Source organism: Ruditapes philippinarum, unplaced genomic scaffold (assembly GCF_026571515.1).
Source record: "Ruditapes philippinarum isolate M1 unplaced genomic scaffold, ASM2657151v2 ctg3982_1_1_1_1, whole genome shotgun sequence".
Classification (NCBI taxonomy): domain Eukaryota; kingdom Metazoa; phylum Mollusca; class Bivalvia; order Venerida; family Veneridae; genus Ruditapes; species Ruditapes philippinarum.
In genome coordinates, this window is record NW_026861093.1 from 23,587 (window position 1) to 38,874 (window position 15,288).

At 33.5% G+C, this 15,288-nt stretch overlaps 1 long non-coding RNA gene across 1 annotated transcript in view; it reads right to left on the reverse strand.

Moving 5' to 3' along the window:
• The window catches only part of LOC132714508 (uncharacterized), a 37,149-nt gene extending 21,861 nt beyond the window's left edge, over positions 1-15,288 (reverse strand). Inside the window, exon 1 of the long non-coding RNA XR_009623563.1 lies at positions 15,000-15,288. This is a non-coding gene — a long non-coding RNA (uncharacterized LOC132714508). The remainder of the gene's footprint in view (positions 1-14,999) is intronic.

Below are 15,288 nucleotides of genomic sequence, written 5' to 3' on the forward strand. Positions count from 1 at the left end.
GGAATATAATTTTCATTCACTATTATTTTGTACGAAACTGAAATTCGTTTCAAGATATAATACTTCTCTTCTAGGCTGTTACATAGAGGATCAAGATGAAGTAATCTCGAATACATTGCCAATTGCGTTTATGAAAGAGTTCTCTCCTACTGACACAGTTGAAAAGTGTCGATATAGATGCTTAACCTATTTGTCCGGTCGTTGTGTTGCATATTCTAGTAACCTAATGTTTCAAGTGTGCTACCTATATAGCACTACACCTGCAGAGGGGTTGGTTACACAACATTCAGATACTACGGACCTATACGTACTGAGGTGCTCAAATTGTTAGAAAGCGGAAGATTATTGACTCTGAAAATGGACTTTGTATTGCTATTACTTTTATCTAATGAAACATGCTTGGAGCCAACGTTTAAAAATAAATGTATGGACAGTTTGTACAAGAATTAAAAGAATTGCAAAACAAAACTGATGAATAAACTTATCCAGTAGCATTCACAAAAGTCTTTGTTTTAAATTACTGATAGCAGTTGTCTTATTCCAACTTATTCAAAGTACATTCAATTGTATTATTTTTGTAATTGAAAATGTGTCATTATAGAATATGTAATTATAAATGATTGGTGGCACTTTTTCATTATACCTCATGTACAGACTCAATGAAACGGAGTCTGAAATTTTCATGTAATTTTGTTGTCATTAATGCTTCGATGGGTCACACTTTTTTCCAGCGTTTCAAGAGCTGTCAACATTTCACTGAATTCAGTAGCTTCGCCTTAAAGAGAATACAATGTTGTTTTATTACATTTTAAACAGCCTTATTTATAACAGAGACTCGGAAATTATGAAAAGTCTTGAAATGATTCTCTCACGCATTATCGAGGCGAAAATGTGAAATTTCGTTAGTTTAAGAGTCCCTTGTCTATAGAAAGGGCGATAATTATCACGTGAGGGACTAGCGAAATTATTTAAGACATGCGAAATTTAGTACTTAATTTCGCCCTTTTGGTGCGATAATTATCGCGTGTTTCTAGCGAAATATTGTGGACGAAATAGGACACCGTAGATTTGAGAGATAAAAAATATGATGTTATTACACATTTTTGAGTACAAAAATGGAGTCCTTGACATTTATAATGAAAGGAAAGTGAATTTTTTTTCCCCTGTTTTCGAAATTTTTCCAGGGGTTTTTATTTTGAAGTTTTACAAAAACAAATTGACGATAAAAAATTCATTTTTAAAAACAAAACCCGTCATTTTTTTAAAACCAGTTTTAGGGAACCATAGCAAGAAAACCCATTTTGGCCATTCGAAAAATTTAGCTTTTTATTTTTTTGTAATGGATACGATATAACAAATTCGAGAACATACCGTCAACATTGAGAATATTCGTGGTTTTAACATTTATAGACCTTTTTACAGTACGATTTTTCCATAGCAACCGATGTTGCATTTTGCGCATGCGCATTCTGCGTAGGGCAAAAGCGCAATAACGATATACTACATTTAGCGTAGTTGAAGGCTTTAAAAAAGACGTGATTAGAAGTTATGACACCCAGAAAACAGAAAATTTGGGATGAATCAAAACGGTTAATACTTAAAACGTGAATTATTATTTATAATAGATATACAATTAGCGTGACTAATAATTCAATGACCAAAAGTATTCTGTTCAAGGTATCATTAAATGACTTTTTCATCAGTAATTTAACCTAAAACAGCAGGGTGTTAAAGATAAATTTTATTACCGATGAATTACATAGTATTTCACAATTGGTATTCCTATGAAAGAGGATTGGCAAGGCAGTAACTGTCAAACGAATTGACACGTGATCGAGTGACCGCTTAATTTTTATTTGCCAGCTAGTTTACAATATCATTCAACCGGGACGTTATAGTACCATGACATAGTTAATCACTTAAAATTATGAAAATCGTAATTTAAGTTACTTTTATTTATACCAATCTCATCAATGTTTATTGATTTTGTGAAGTGACAAATAGTGTACGTGACGTGCATTTTCATGTGTTACGAGGAACCGGATAAAATGTGTGTTATTTCACCACCCATCTTAACTTCTCAAGAGTTTGAAAAATTATTTAAATATATTTATGTGACTTAAAAAAATTTCTGTTTGGCATCACAGTCAAATCGGATAAAGGATAAAATTAGGTAAACTGAAAACTAAAAATGCATTACCATGTGTTCCGACTTATTTTCAGAATGATAATTAACCTCGATTTTATATGGTTTTTTTATTATAAAATTTCTCTAGCTTTTAAATGGACGATTTCAACAACAACTAAATTGACTTCTTTATTTGCCAATATATATATTTCCACATTTTTACAACAATTATCTCAATGTCAGGTTCGTGATCGTCTTCTCCATGCCTTTTTATGACAATCTTGGCCACAAAGCTATAAAGGTATCTCTTTTGTTTCTATTAAAAGCTTTTTTATATGATTTTCTAATTTTTACTTAAACTAACCAGGAATTGTCTATGAATTTCTATTACATTTCTATGTAGGACGATGCTCTTTTTGCCCTACGCAGATTGCGCATGCGCGAGAAAATCCTACTTCCGGTCAGTTTTCATAGCAATGGATCGCGTCACAAAAGAGGTCTATATAATGCTGATATATCTATTACTGTACTAAGAGGATATTTTTTGTTAGAGTGAAATATGGAATATATTTTCACGAAACATGATAAAATGCCACATATTTTCACGAGCCGGGACGGCGAGTGAAAATGTGTGGCATTTTATCATGTTGGGTGAAAATATATACATGTACCATATTTCACGAAAAACGAAAAAATAACCTTTTTATTTAATTTCATTATCAAAGAAAAGTGGTTACGAACACCATTGCTTGCTACACAACTGCAATTGTACAGCACGCAGTAATATAATTATTGTATTGTTTAGCACGCGATATTTAGCGCTACATTGTGACGTCACGTAAACAACTCTTTAAACGTCAGTCTGTATGTGCGTAAACACACCGTATTACCGGCGGCAGTGATGGCAGATCACTGCAGTGATGGCAGATATCTGAAAATTACCGATCGATACAGGTAGGTTATAAATTTGGTTGGTTTAATTATATTACACAAATACGGCCCATTTCATTGCTATAAAACTATTGTCCATTGAATGGAGATACTGTAAGGTAATTTTGGACTCGTTTTTTCCTGTTTTAAGACTATTTTGAGCAGGTTAAAAGTGACAGCCTCGGAAAAATCCGTGAAAATGTCTGTTTTCTGTTCAAAATATCTCAAGTTTAAAGTAAATGGCAGGATTTCCTGTTATCAACATAGACGTTCATCCATTGGGGTCACGCAAGCCAAATATCTACCCCGTGAGTCTTTTCTTGAAAGTTTTACAGACGCTCAATCTTGTCCGGTTGAAGAAAAATGCTGCCGTTGTAGGCAGATACATATTATAAATGCTGCCGTCGATGGCAGAAATACCATGAAAGTGGCTTACATTCTGACAGAAAATCAAGTTCAATCTTTTATCAATTCCTCTTTTCTTTGCGTCCTTTTAGTCGGAATTGAGACGTAAAACTATCATTTCTAATATTTTCTCAAGATAGACGAGTTATTAATGCGGTATGTGCATCGAAAAAAGCTTTTTAGCAACATGCAGTTACAATACAAAAAGTGATGATTTAGTACGACAAAATTGAACTATAAATAGAGAAATGAACATGAAAAACTTCATTTTTCTATATTCATGCATGTGTGCTTGATCTGTTGTGTCTGTCAGTTACATGCATACAATACTATATGTATCTTAAGTTTTGCATTGCACTCCCTTTTTAAGACATAACGCCAATTGCATATTACAGCAAGTAACTTCTGTAAGTGGATATTCATTTGCTAGCATATGACATTATTTTCTCGAGGTAATAATGTTCATCGCTTTATGACAAATAAAGGCTGAAATTTACTTAATCGGCGCAGAATATAAGTTATTAAATTGATGTAATAAAGGGGAGACTATTAACCTCGCAACTGGCATCAGTTTATCATAAAACAATGTATGTTAACGTAAAATGGAAAGATAATATTATTGACAGTTCAAATATTTTCCTATATTATCAAGTTCTTGAAAAACACGACAACGTGGATTCATTTCTTTAAATTTTCATGTTTGTAATAGCGTTGTAGTTTGCCTTTGAATTACATTTACTATGCTAAACTATTAACAACAGTTCTAACATCACGTGCTCTCATTTAACTATATATTTTTTTCATTCATTTTAGTTGTAACCATGACAACTTATAAAGATGAACCTTTCGATGATTAAGACGAGGCAATGGCTCCATTAGATGGCTCGTTTCTTGATGAATCTTTAAAGGAGACTGTTTATAGTGAGATATTTGACTGTGACATTTGTGGCAGAGGTTACAAGACCAAAGTCTTACTGAAAAGACATCTAAGAAAACATTCCAGCGAGGAAACATTTGAATGCACAAGATGTACACAGTATTGGAGCCATTGCCTCAATGTAGATTTATTTTTCACTGCAGCGAAACATATTTTCCGTATTTTGAATGGTGTCATGCCGGACTACTTTCATTCTCAATTCAGGCAATATACAAAATTAAAGGGGAAGTCTTATGAATTGAAAGGTCAAAAAGTATATAACAAACCAAATATTCTAGTTTTTTTTCCTATACATACAGGATTTATTTTCATCTTGTGATATGAATCATTGCAAGGTTTATCTTTATAAGTTGTCATGGATACAACTAAAATGAATGAAAAAATGTATAGTTAAATGGGAGCACGTGATGTTAGAACTTTAGCATAGTAAATGTAATTCAAAGGCAAACTACAACGCTATTACAAACATTAAAATTTAAAGAAATGAATCCACGTTGTCGTGTTTTTCAAGAACTTGACAATATAGGAAAATATTTGAACTGTCAATAATATTATCTTTCCATTTTACATTAACATACATTGTTTTATGATACACTGATGCCAGTTGCGAGGTTAATAGTCGCCCCTTTATTACATCAATTTAATAACTTATAATCTGCGGCGATTAAGTAAATTTCAGCCTTTATTTGTCATAAAGCGATGAACATTATTACCTCGAGAAAATAATGTCATATGCTAGCAAATGAATATCCACTTACAGAAGTTACTTGCTGTAATATGCAATTGGCGTTATGTCTTAAAAAGGGAGTGCGCTGCTAAACTTAAGATGCATATAGTATTGTATGCATGTAACTGACAGACACAACAGATCAAGCACACATGCATGAATATAGAAAAATGAAGTTTTTCATGTTCATTTCTCTATTAATAGTGCAATTTTGTCGTACTAAATCATCATTTTTTGTATTGTAACTGCATGTTGCTAAAAAGCTTTTTTTCGATGCACATACCGCATTAATAACTTTTCTATCTTGAGAAGAAAATATTAGAAATGATAGTTTTACGTCTCAATTTCGACTAAAAGGACGCAAAGAAAAGAGGAATTGATAAAAGATTGAACTTGATTTTCTGTCAGAATGTTAGCCACTTTCATGGTATTTCTGCCATCGACGGCAGCATTTATAATATGTATCTGCCTACAACGGCAGCATTTTTTCTTCGACCGGACAAGATTGAGCGTCTGTAAAACTTTCAAGAAAAGACTCACGGGGTAGATATTTGGCTTGCGTGACCCCAATGGATGAACGTCTATGTTGATAACAGGAAATCCTGCCATTTACTTTAAACTTGAGATATTTTGAACAGAAAACAGACATTTTCACGGATTTTTCCGAGGCTGTCACTTTTAACCTGCTCAAAATAGTCTTAAAACAGGAAAAAACGAGTCCAAAATTACCTTACAGTATCTCCATTCAATGGACAATAGTTTTATAGCAATGAAATGGGCCGTATTTGTGTAGTATAATTAAACCAACCAAATTTATAACCTACCTGTATCGATCGGTAATTTTCAGATATCTGCCATCACTGCAGTGATCTGCCATCACTGCCGCCGGTAATACGGTGTGGTAAAGGACTGAATTAAAGATATTGGTGTTCGGATTTATTTTCTTAGTTAGATCATGTTCTATCATTCTAGATAGTTTTCAAAACAAAATTCAACAAAAAGTTGTTTTGTATTTATCAGATTTTTTCAAACAAAATGGCGAAAGAAGTCCCTTAAAATAAATATGAGTTTTGACTCCGCCCACTTTCATATTTATATTTCATATTTAATTAAAAAAAATATGAAATATATTTGACTGATATAGCACCATATTTCATGGGTAAAATTAAATAATGTGCTTTATTTCATATTATAGTGTGTTTTTTTTCTCTTATATTATAAGTTATATATGTCTTGTTTATAATGCCTGAGTCTGAAGCACTACAAATAATGGAGTTTTCGGGGATTTAATCGCAACAGCAGTCTATTATTTCAGAATTAAAATAGTTGTCTTTTACAGGAAAAGGCATGTTCGAAAAATAAGACATATAAAATTGACATGCGATACATGTATATGACCCATGTCCATTATAACATAACTATGTTTTTTAAACATTTCGTTTAATAAAATGTTTATCTAATTTTACCTTTTATATAAAGGAAGACAACAAAAATGTGATGAAAGAGCTATTTGACATAATAGTGACGCTGAGAAACGAAAGAGGAGACAATGGTGTGATAAGAATTTAGCAGCAATGCATAATGCCGGAATTTAATTCAGCCTTGCCAACACATATTATTTTCTTCGCTATTATTATGTATATCATGACTTATATATTTAGAAACAAGATGATACAATTTATAACCATTACATGCATTGTGTATGTTGTTGTTGAGGTAATATCACAAGAAATGACATACAATAATAAATACATAGTATTATGTAAATACATTTTAACACTAGTTATTTTCGTATGTGAGAAGTTAGCAGTTAACAGTGAGCTAAGCAAAAAGGCATTACGATTTATATAGGGAAATCAATGATCTGCTGTTATGCTCAGCTGGGTAAGCAATCTAGCAGAGCATTCCAAAATAAAGTGTAGAAATGCTTTGCTGGTATGCTCAGCTGGGTAAGCAATCTAGCAGGCCATTACTAAATATAGTATAAAAATGTTCTGCTGGTATGCTCAGCTGGCTAGGCAATCTAGCAGGGCATTCCTAAATATAGTGTAAAAAATACTCTGCTGTTATACTCAGCTGGCTAAGCAATCTAGCGGGGCATTCAAAAATATAGTGTAAAAATGCTCTGCTGTTATGCTCAACTGGCTAAGCAATCTAGCGGGGCGTTCAAAAATATAGTGTAAAAATGCTCTGCTGTTATGCTCAGCTGGCTAAGCAATCTAGCGGGGCATTCCAAAATATAGTGTAAACATGATCTGCTGGTATGCTCAGCTGGCTAGGCAATCTAGCAGGGCATTCCTAAATATAGTGTAAAAATGCTTAGCTGTTATGCTCAGCTGGCTAAGCAATCTAGCGGGACATTCCAAAATATAGTGTAAAAATGCTCTGCTGAATTGCTCAGCTGGCTAGGCAATCTAGAAGGGCATTCCTAAATATAGTGTTAAAAATGCTCAGCTGGCTAGGCAATCCAGCAGAGCATTCCTAAATATAGTGTAAAAATGTTCTGCTGGCAAGCTCAGCTGGCTAAGCAATCTAGCAGAGCGTTCCAAAATATAGTGCGAAAAATGCTCTGCTGGTATGCTCAGCTAGCTAAGCAATCTAGCAGGGCATTCCTAAATATAGTGTTAAAAATGCTCAGCTGGCTAGGCAATCCAGCAAAGCATTCTGAAAATTAGTGTAAAAATGTTCTGCTGGCAAGCTCAGCTGGCTAAGCAATCTAGCAGAGCGTTCCAAAATATCGTGCGAAAAATGCTCTGCTGGTATGCTCAGCTAGCTAAGAAATCTAGCAGGGCATTCCTAAATATAGTGTTAAAAATGCTCAGCTGGCTAGGCAATCCAGCAAAGCATTCTGAAAATTAGTGTATAACAGTTCTGCCGGAATGCTGAGCTGTCTAGGCAAACTAGCAGGGCATTCTTAAATAAAGTATAAATTTCGTTGGTCTGCAACTGATTATTTGGCACTCATAGACTTTCTGAAATATTTAGTGCCATTGCCATAATGACTTCCTGCCTATCAGACAGGATTATCTACCGTTTACACGGGTGCTAGAAAACTCTTTCTTGCATAGCAGACTGGCGTTTCCGTGAGTTTTACCCATGCCGGAAATTTCATCTGGCATGGGGGTGCCAGATGAGTCGCGTGCCAAACAACAACGTCATTTTAGCGCCATTAATGAATGAACCGCGTTAAAATGACGTCGTTTTAGAAGGGAAATATGTCTTAGGATGACGTCATTTCGCCGTTGTTATTTAAGTTGTAAGTTCATACGCTAATGTAAGAAAATAGTTATGGATGAAATGACTTTAATTTCCATGAACATATATCATATTGAGTAAACCATTTTAAATATGAAATAATATGGCAGAATATGCAAGAAAAATATCTTTCATATGTTTGCGGTTCGGATCGGAATATCCGTCCCTCGGCAAGCCTCGTTACCGCCCAATGGGCGGGTCCCCTCGGGACGGATATTCCGGTCCGAACCGCCAATCTCCTACGCAGTGATCTCCCCTTATCAGTACAGAGATCTCTGCCATCACAAACATTGAAATATCCAAATTTGGATATTTATATTTTTTAGCTTTTTAATTTATTTTTCATTATTTTGTGTACTTTTGATAATTTTTTGTTAAAATATAACGGACATAGGTACAAAAAGTTAAAAATAAAACAGAAAGAGAAAAATGACGTTAGATTTTTCTATGTAACGGTCGATATTTACATTTGAATTTCGACGTTACGTCATGTGACTTTCATCATCATGTGACGTCTGTGAAGGCAGTGATTACAATTCTGCCAAGGGAGGTAATCAGTGTGAGGAGTTTGCCGAACCGCAACATCAATCTCCACACAGTGATCTCCCCTTAATTCTTCGGCGTAGATCTCTGCCACCAAGGTCCCGATATATCAGAATTTCTGATATACTATATTTTTTCAAAAATTGTTTTATCTACAGCTTTTATCTATCAGATAAGTTTTCTCTCATTTATTTAACAATGTTTATGAATAAATAAATAAATAAATAATATGAATATTTAGAAATAATTTTAAAAATTATGAGATTATTTTCTACCGAGACGATATTTTGATATTTTATATTTTTTAGCTTTTGAATTTATTTTTCGTTATTTTGTATACTTTCGATAATTTTTTGATAAACTATATCGAACGTAGGCACTGAAAGTTAAAAATAAAACAGAAAGAGAAAAATAACGTTAGATTTTCTTTGTAACGGTCGATATTTACATTTGAATTTCGACGTTACGTCATGTGACTTTCATCATCATGTGACGTCTTTGAAGGCAGTGATTACAATTCTGCCAAGGGAGGTAATCACTGTGAGGAGTTTGCCGCAACATATGACAGATATTATTAGTCTTACAGCCCCCATGTAAGTCAAGTCGCGTGCTTTAAATGACGTCATTGACGCGCGCCTTTATGAATGAATCGCGTTAGTATGACGTCATTTTTCCGTTATGAATGAAGTTTGTATGTTCATACGCTACTATAAGAAAAAAGTGCGTAATGAGAATATCAGTTTTCGTAATACCTGTCCGAAAATAATTGATATTTAATATGCAAGAAAAAGAATCAAACACCGGCTGTCGGTACAGACGGGAATATCTAGCTCTCGGGTAACTATTTAGCGGTAACGAGGCTCTCGAGCTAGATATTCCGGTCTGTACCGGCAACCGGTGTAAGATTCTTATAATTTTTGACTTCTACGGGACCCTCAAGTGTCTATTTCTTTGGTCTCCGACTGATTCTGGGACGATCGCAGACTTTCAGGAATTTTTGGTGTTAATGCAGATAATGACATTTGTGAATTGTTTTGACCATCCAGAGTCCATTTCGTTGGTCTGCGAATGTTTCTGTAACAATCGCAGACTTTCAGAAATTTTCGGTGCCAAGGGAGATAATGACATTTTTACTTCAAAAGGACCCTCCTGAGTCTATTTCGTTGGTCTGCGACTGATTCTGAGTCACTCGCAGACTTTCAGGATTTTTGGTGTCAATGCAGAAAATGATATTTCTGACTTATTGGGACCTTTCTGAATCCATTTTTTTGGTCTGCGACTGATTCTGAGACACTCACAGACTTTCAGGAATTTTTTATGTCAAGGCAGATAATGACATTTTTTGCTTCTAGGGACCATCCAGGGTCCATTTTTTTGGTCTGCGACTTAATCTTGGATAGTCACAGACTTTCAGGAATTGTTGGTGCCAATAGAGATAATTACAATTTATGACATTTTTGACCATCCAGAGTCTTTTTCGTTAGTCTGCGACTGATTATTGGGCACTTGCAGACTTTCAGGAATTTTTGGTGCTAATGCAGATAATGACATTTTAGGGTAAAAATGCTCTGCTTATGACTAAGGGGTCCTTAGTAAAAAAGTCATGATCTGCAATGGCACTAAACATCCTGAAAGTCTGCGGTCTGCGAGTCTCAAGGAATCAGTCGCAGACCCAAGAAATGTACTCTGGCGGTTCCCCAAAAGTCAGAAATGTCATTATCTCCAGCTGAGCGTTCCAGCAGAGCATTTTTTCACTAAAGCTAGGAATGCTCTGCTAGATTGCCAAGACAGCTGAGTATTGCAGCAGAGCATTTTTACACTATATTTAGGAATGCCCTGCTAGATGCCCAAAACAGCTGAGCATTACAGCAGATTATTACCTTCCCTATATAAATTGAAATGCCTTTTTTATTAGCTCACTGTTCACTGCTAACTTCTCACATTCGTTATTTTCTACTTTTTAGGCTGGTTTAACTAAATTATTTTGATACTTGTTTTAAGTTGTTGGGCCCCTAATTGAAAATTTTATTATATATACCGATACAAATTATTATTTGACACTTCATTTTCAGTCATTATGCAAAGTTTAAAAACAATAATATTTAAAATATATTTCGCTATGCGTCAATAAGTAAATATACGGCGATTTTGTTGTTGTTTTGTGTGTGTGTGTGTGTGTGTGTGTGTGCGTGCGTGCGTGCGTGCGTGCGTGTGTGTGGATGTGTTTGACTTAAAAATACACTTCATGATTCCAAACGCACACCAAAAACCCACTACAATTTGACAAAACACTACATCAGTTACTGTAAGATGAACAAAAAACAACAATATTTTCACAATGTTATGAAACTGGGTCAAGCCTGACTTTTACTCCTTACTGCAGGTATCCAGTGATCTTTTAAGGCACAGGGCCGACAGAGGCAATGACATATCTACTATCGTTCAAACAAACGCAAAAATAAAATGAAATATAATTTTGGACAAAAGTATTAGCAAAACTTTCAATTAAAAAATCTTACTGATAAACAACCTCTTTTGTTCAGAAACGTAAAATTACCATGTCACGCAAATGAATGACAACTTTGAATTAAGACTGAGGATAATAACAAAATACTAAGTAAACATATTTTCACAATCATGAAATTATGCTTAATAAAAAAATCAATCTCACAAGGCATGAAAAAATGTTAAGTAGACTACTGTGTAACTTTCCAGGAACGATGGTCAGGAAACTACCCCTTATATAACCTATAAACTGTTGAAAAGGGCTTTAAAAACAAGCAATTGAACTTGGGACAGAAAGATAACAATTAGTCTCAGATGAAACTTACATGAAATTACTTCCCCCAAATACCCTTAAGGTAGTACACCCCTAATGGGCACTATAAGGAATTGTAAATTTGACAACATAGGACAGTTATATGCCTTAAATGTCACCTGTATGCAAAATTTAAACAAAATTTACCGTGTGGTTAATGAGTTACGGACATTTTTATGAACTAAAACTTTGCCATTAGAAGGGATTTTTTCAGACATGAGGAAACTCTAAATAATCTGTAATATCATCATTATGAAAAATGTAACCCTTTTGCTCATTGTTAAGAAATAAATATTGACATTTAGGTAACAAATTAAACAAGCAAAATTATTGTTTTTAAACGAAATGTTTTTAATATGTATAAAAATGTAACCCTACCCCACCCACTTTTAACACTAATTTGACCATTTCCCTATATAAAAAGCCTTATTTAAAATATCCCTAAAATTTTCCAAAATGAGGGGCTATTTTCAAAGTTTGCCTAAATTTTCTTTAATGTATATTGGTTGGTCTTGCAAAATATAAAATACTTTTACAGTTTAGTTTTTATTTTATTAAACTTTGAAAATATCTGGTATCATATTTGCTATTAAATTTGGCATTATTTAGTAAATAAATACCTACAATAATTATATAATTAAAATAAAACACTTTTTTCTTCCATAGGGGGTCTGAGAGATTAATAAAAAATGTTAAAAAGAAAAAAAAAGAAAGAAAAAAAATTGCCTCTTCTGGGGTTTGAACCCACGCCCCCTCAGTTACAATACACTTTGCAGTGATTTTAGCCTATTTGAATACTCTTCAAAGTGGAGACAGTGCATTAGGGGTGTACTACCTTAAATGGGAAGTCGGTACCGTAGAGCCGAAAGAAATGATATCGATGTATCAGTGACAGTTTTTGTAAATCGATTATGGATTCATTTTTTTTTAATCGATACTTTCACTAATTATTAAAAAACTCTATGAGACAAAAAAATAACTCGAAAAATAAACAGAAACAGGTGCCCTGGACCAAAGGACCTGTCTAAAACTATAAGGACAACTTCACATTTTTGACTGTATTCCGACTTCCAGAATGAATATTTTTTGTGCAATAAAAATGTTTACAAAATAATCGAATTTTGATATCTTTTTATAAAAAAAATCTGACAGATTTAAATCATTTATATAACTGTCTTGTGATCTGAGGGTCATCATTCGCAAGTATTTTAATTTTAGTCAATGGCCAAAAACATTAAAATTGGTAATAAGACAAGCTGTCATGTGGTGAACAGCCAGGAGTTTGTTGATGATGATTTAAGACATACTGACCGTATAACAAAGCATTAGGTGGTCTGACCTGTAGGTCACAAAATAATTTATAAAGAATTTTGAGGCAACGGTGGAATATGGCCTATTTGTTTTGCGTAGCAAGACATCTATACAGGATTTATAATTTATGCTGCTCTATATTTTTTTTAGAATAGAAGAAAGTGTCAAATTTCTAACACAAAATGGTGATTTTATCCATGTTTCTCCAACTGTTAAAATATTTATCAGCTGGGCTTGTATTGCATTGAGATGAGAACACAATCATTTAGGTTTTCCAGATGCATCCATGGCACATTATCTTGAAGACGTTCTTCATCACAACATATTGACATATTGTCTCTTCCTTCTTATCACATTTGATCATTGGGATTTTTCTGCTTCATTTGTTATCTATTATTATTATAATTATTAAATGACCAATAAATGAAGAATGTTGAAAAGTTTCTTTTAACAAATCTGGCCAAACATCAAGCATAAATTTTATTTTTCAATATAACTCTGAGTAGATTTCAATATTATCTTTTGCCTCTAAAACTTTAAGCATTTTTATTGTTACAGTAACGGTTCAGCAAAATGTTACCGATGTTTTAATTCAAATTTGTGTTTTTTCATGGAAAGTAAATGAAGTGAAATTAGATGTGTGAAGTTGGCGGCCCAGCGTAGTGAAATTTGATTTTTTTATGTTTCAAATGTATCCAACTCTGAATTCTGTAATGCATAATCAATACATTAACTTCTACAACATGATTGAAAATATAAAACTGAAAGCCTCATGAATACGTTTCCGGGTTTCTCTCATTTTACCACTATTTTGCCATGGCAACAGAACCAATTAATGTTCTTGGTAGAATGCAAATCTACCTTTAAAAAAAGAAAGACTTAAGAACATTTCAAAATGTAATCTTATTGGTTATTCTTAGTCTTTATAATCGTTATATATCAGTTCACTAGAAATTGGGACTCAATTTTCGTGTACCCCACCCACTTTAGGAATGTCAGAATTCACATTCTTACACAATAAAAATAAAAATAAGGGTACAATTAGTAAGTTGTTGATCAGGTCTTTGTAATATATGGTAAAAATATTCATTTTCACCACTATGCCTCGACTGATAGGAAAAAATGCCAGCCCCATGTCGATTTTTGATACTTTTTCATGCTTTTTTAGCAAAATTTCTCTATGAAAACAAGAGTATATGTATAAGAAAATGGAAAAGGACCCTTTTTCATATTGTTCCAATAGGATGTGAAGTTTTAACATCACCTGTACCAAAATAAATACAAAAAAGAACTAATTTTATCATATAAATTGCGTATTAGCCATTTTTCAATAATTTGGCGGCCATCTTGGATTTCTCAAAAAGTACCATGATTTGACATGTCTACCAAATTTTTTTGCAAACTTCAAACATTTAACTTAACATTGGTATAACATTCATAAATGGACCTTTTCTTGCACACAAAAGGTCCCCAGGGACTGTACTAAAGGGATGAAGGCGAAAACGCGAAGACCTTGAATTTTGTCGAGTTTTCGTCATCTTGTTTTCGCCATCGTCCCTTGATGTTTTCGAGATCGTTTTTGACTTTTTCGAGTTTTAAATTCCTTTATTCAAAGCGATAGCCCTAACGTAACACCGTAGTTTTTTCTTTTGAAATGCAGTTAGTCATGCCATGCCTAATTATAAATTACAATAAGATTTTTGTTACATTTAGTTATGATATATTATAATAAGTTATACGTAAGTTTATCCATGCAACATTATCATTGTGACAGGATTAAAATAAGTTTGAATACAGTAACATGTAGTTAAACGATGCATTTGAATAGCAGAATAACAATCAATTAACAGCCATCATGTTAATCATTAACTACGTGTAATTACATATATGACAGTTTCAAATTGATTACAAATACACGTATTGTGCATAAAAAAAGTATATTTACCTGAAGGCGACGCCACATCTATCTCTTCTGTAATACTGTTACTTGCCTCTGTAATAGGGGTCGACATTTTTCACTACGAATAAAGTTTGTATCCGTACAAGGTTACTTATACGAAAATATGTTATTTCAGTAGTGTGTATAATAAACAGATAACACAGCTGGGTTGGAGTTTCTATATATGTGTAAATACACTATTAAATAGGCCAGACATGGTAATATTACACATTGACCCTTCATGTTTAAGATAAACCTGCAGCGGTATAAAGACAAGATAAGTGAAAACCAGCTT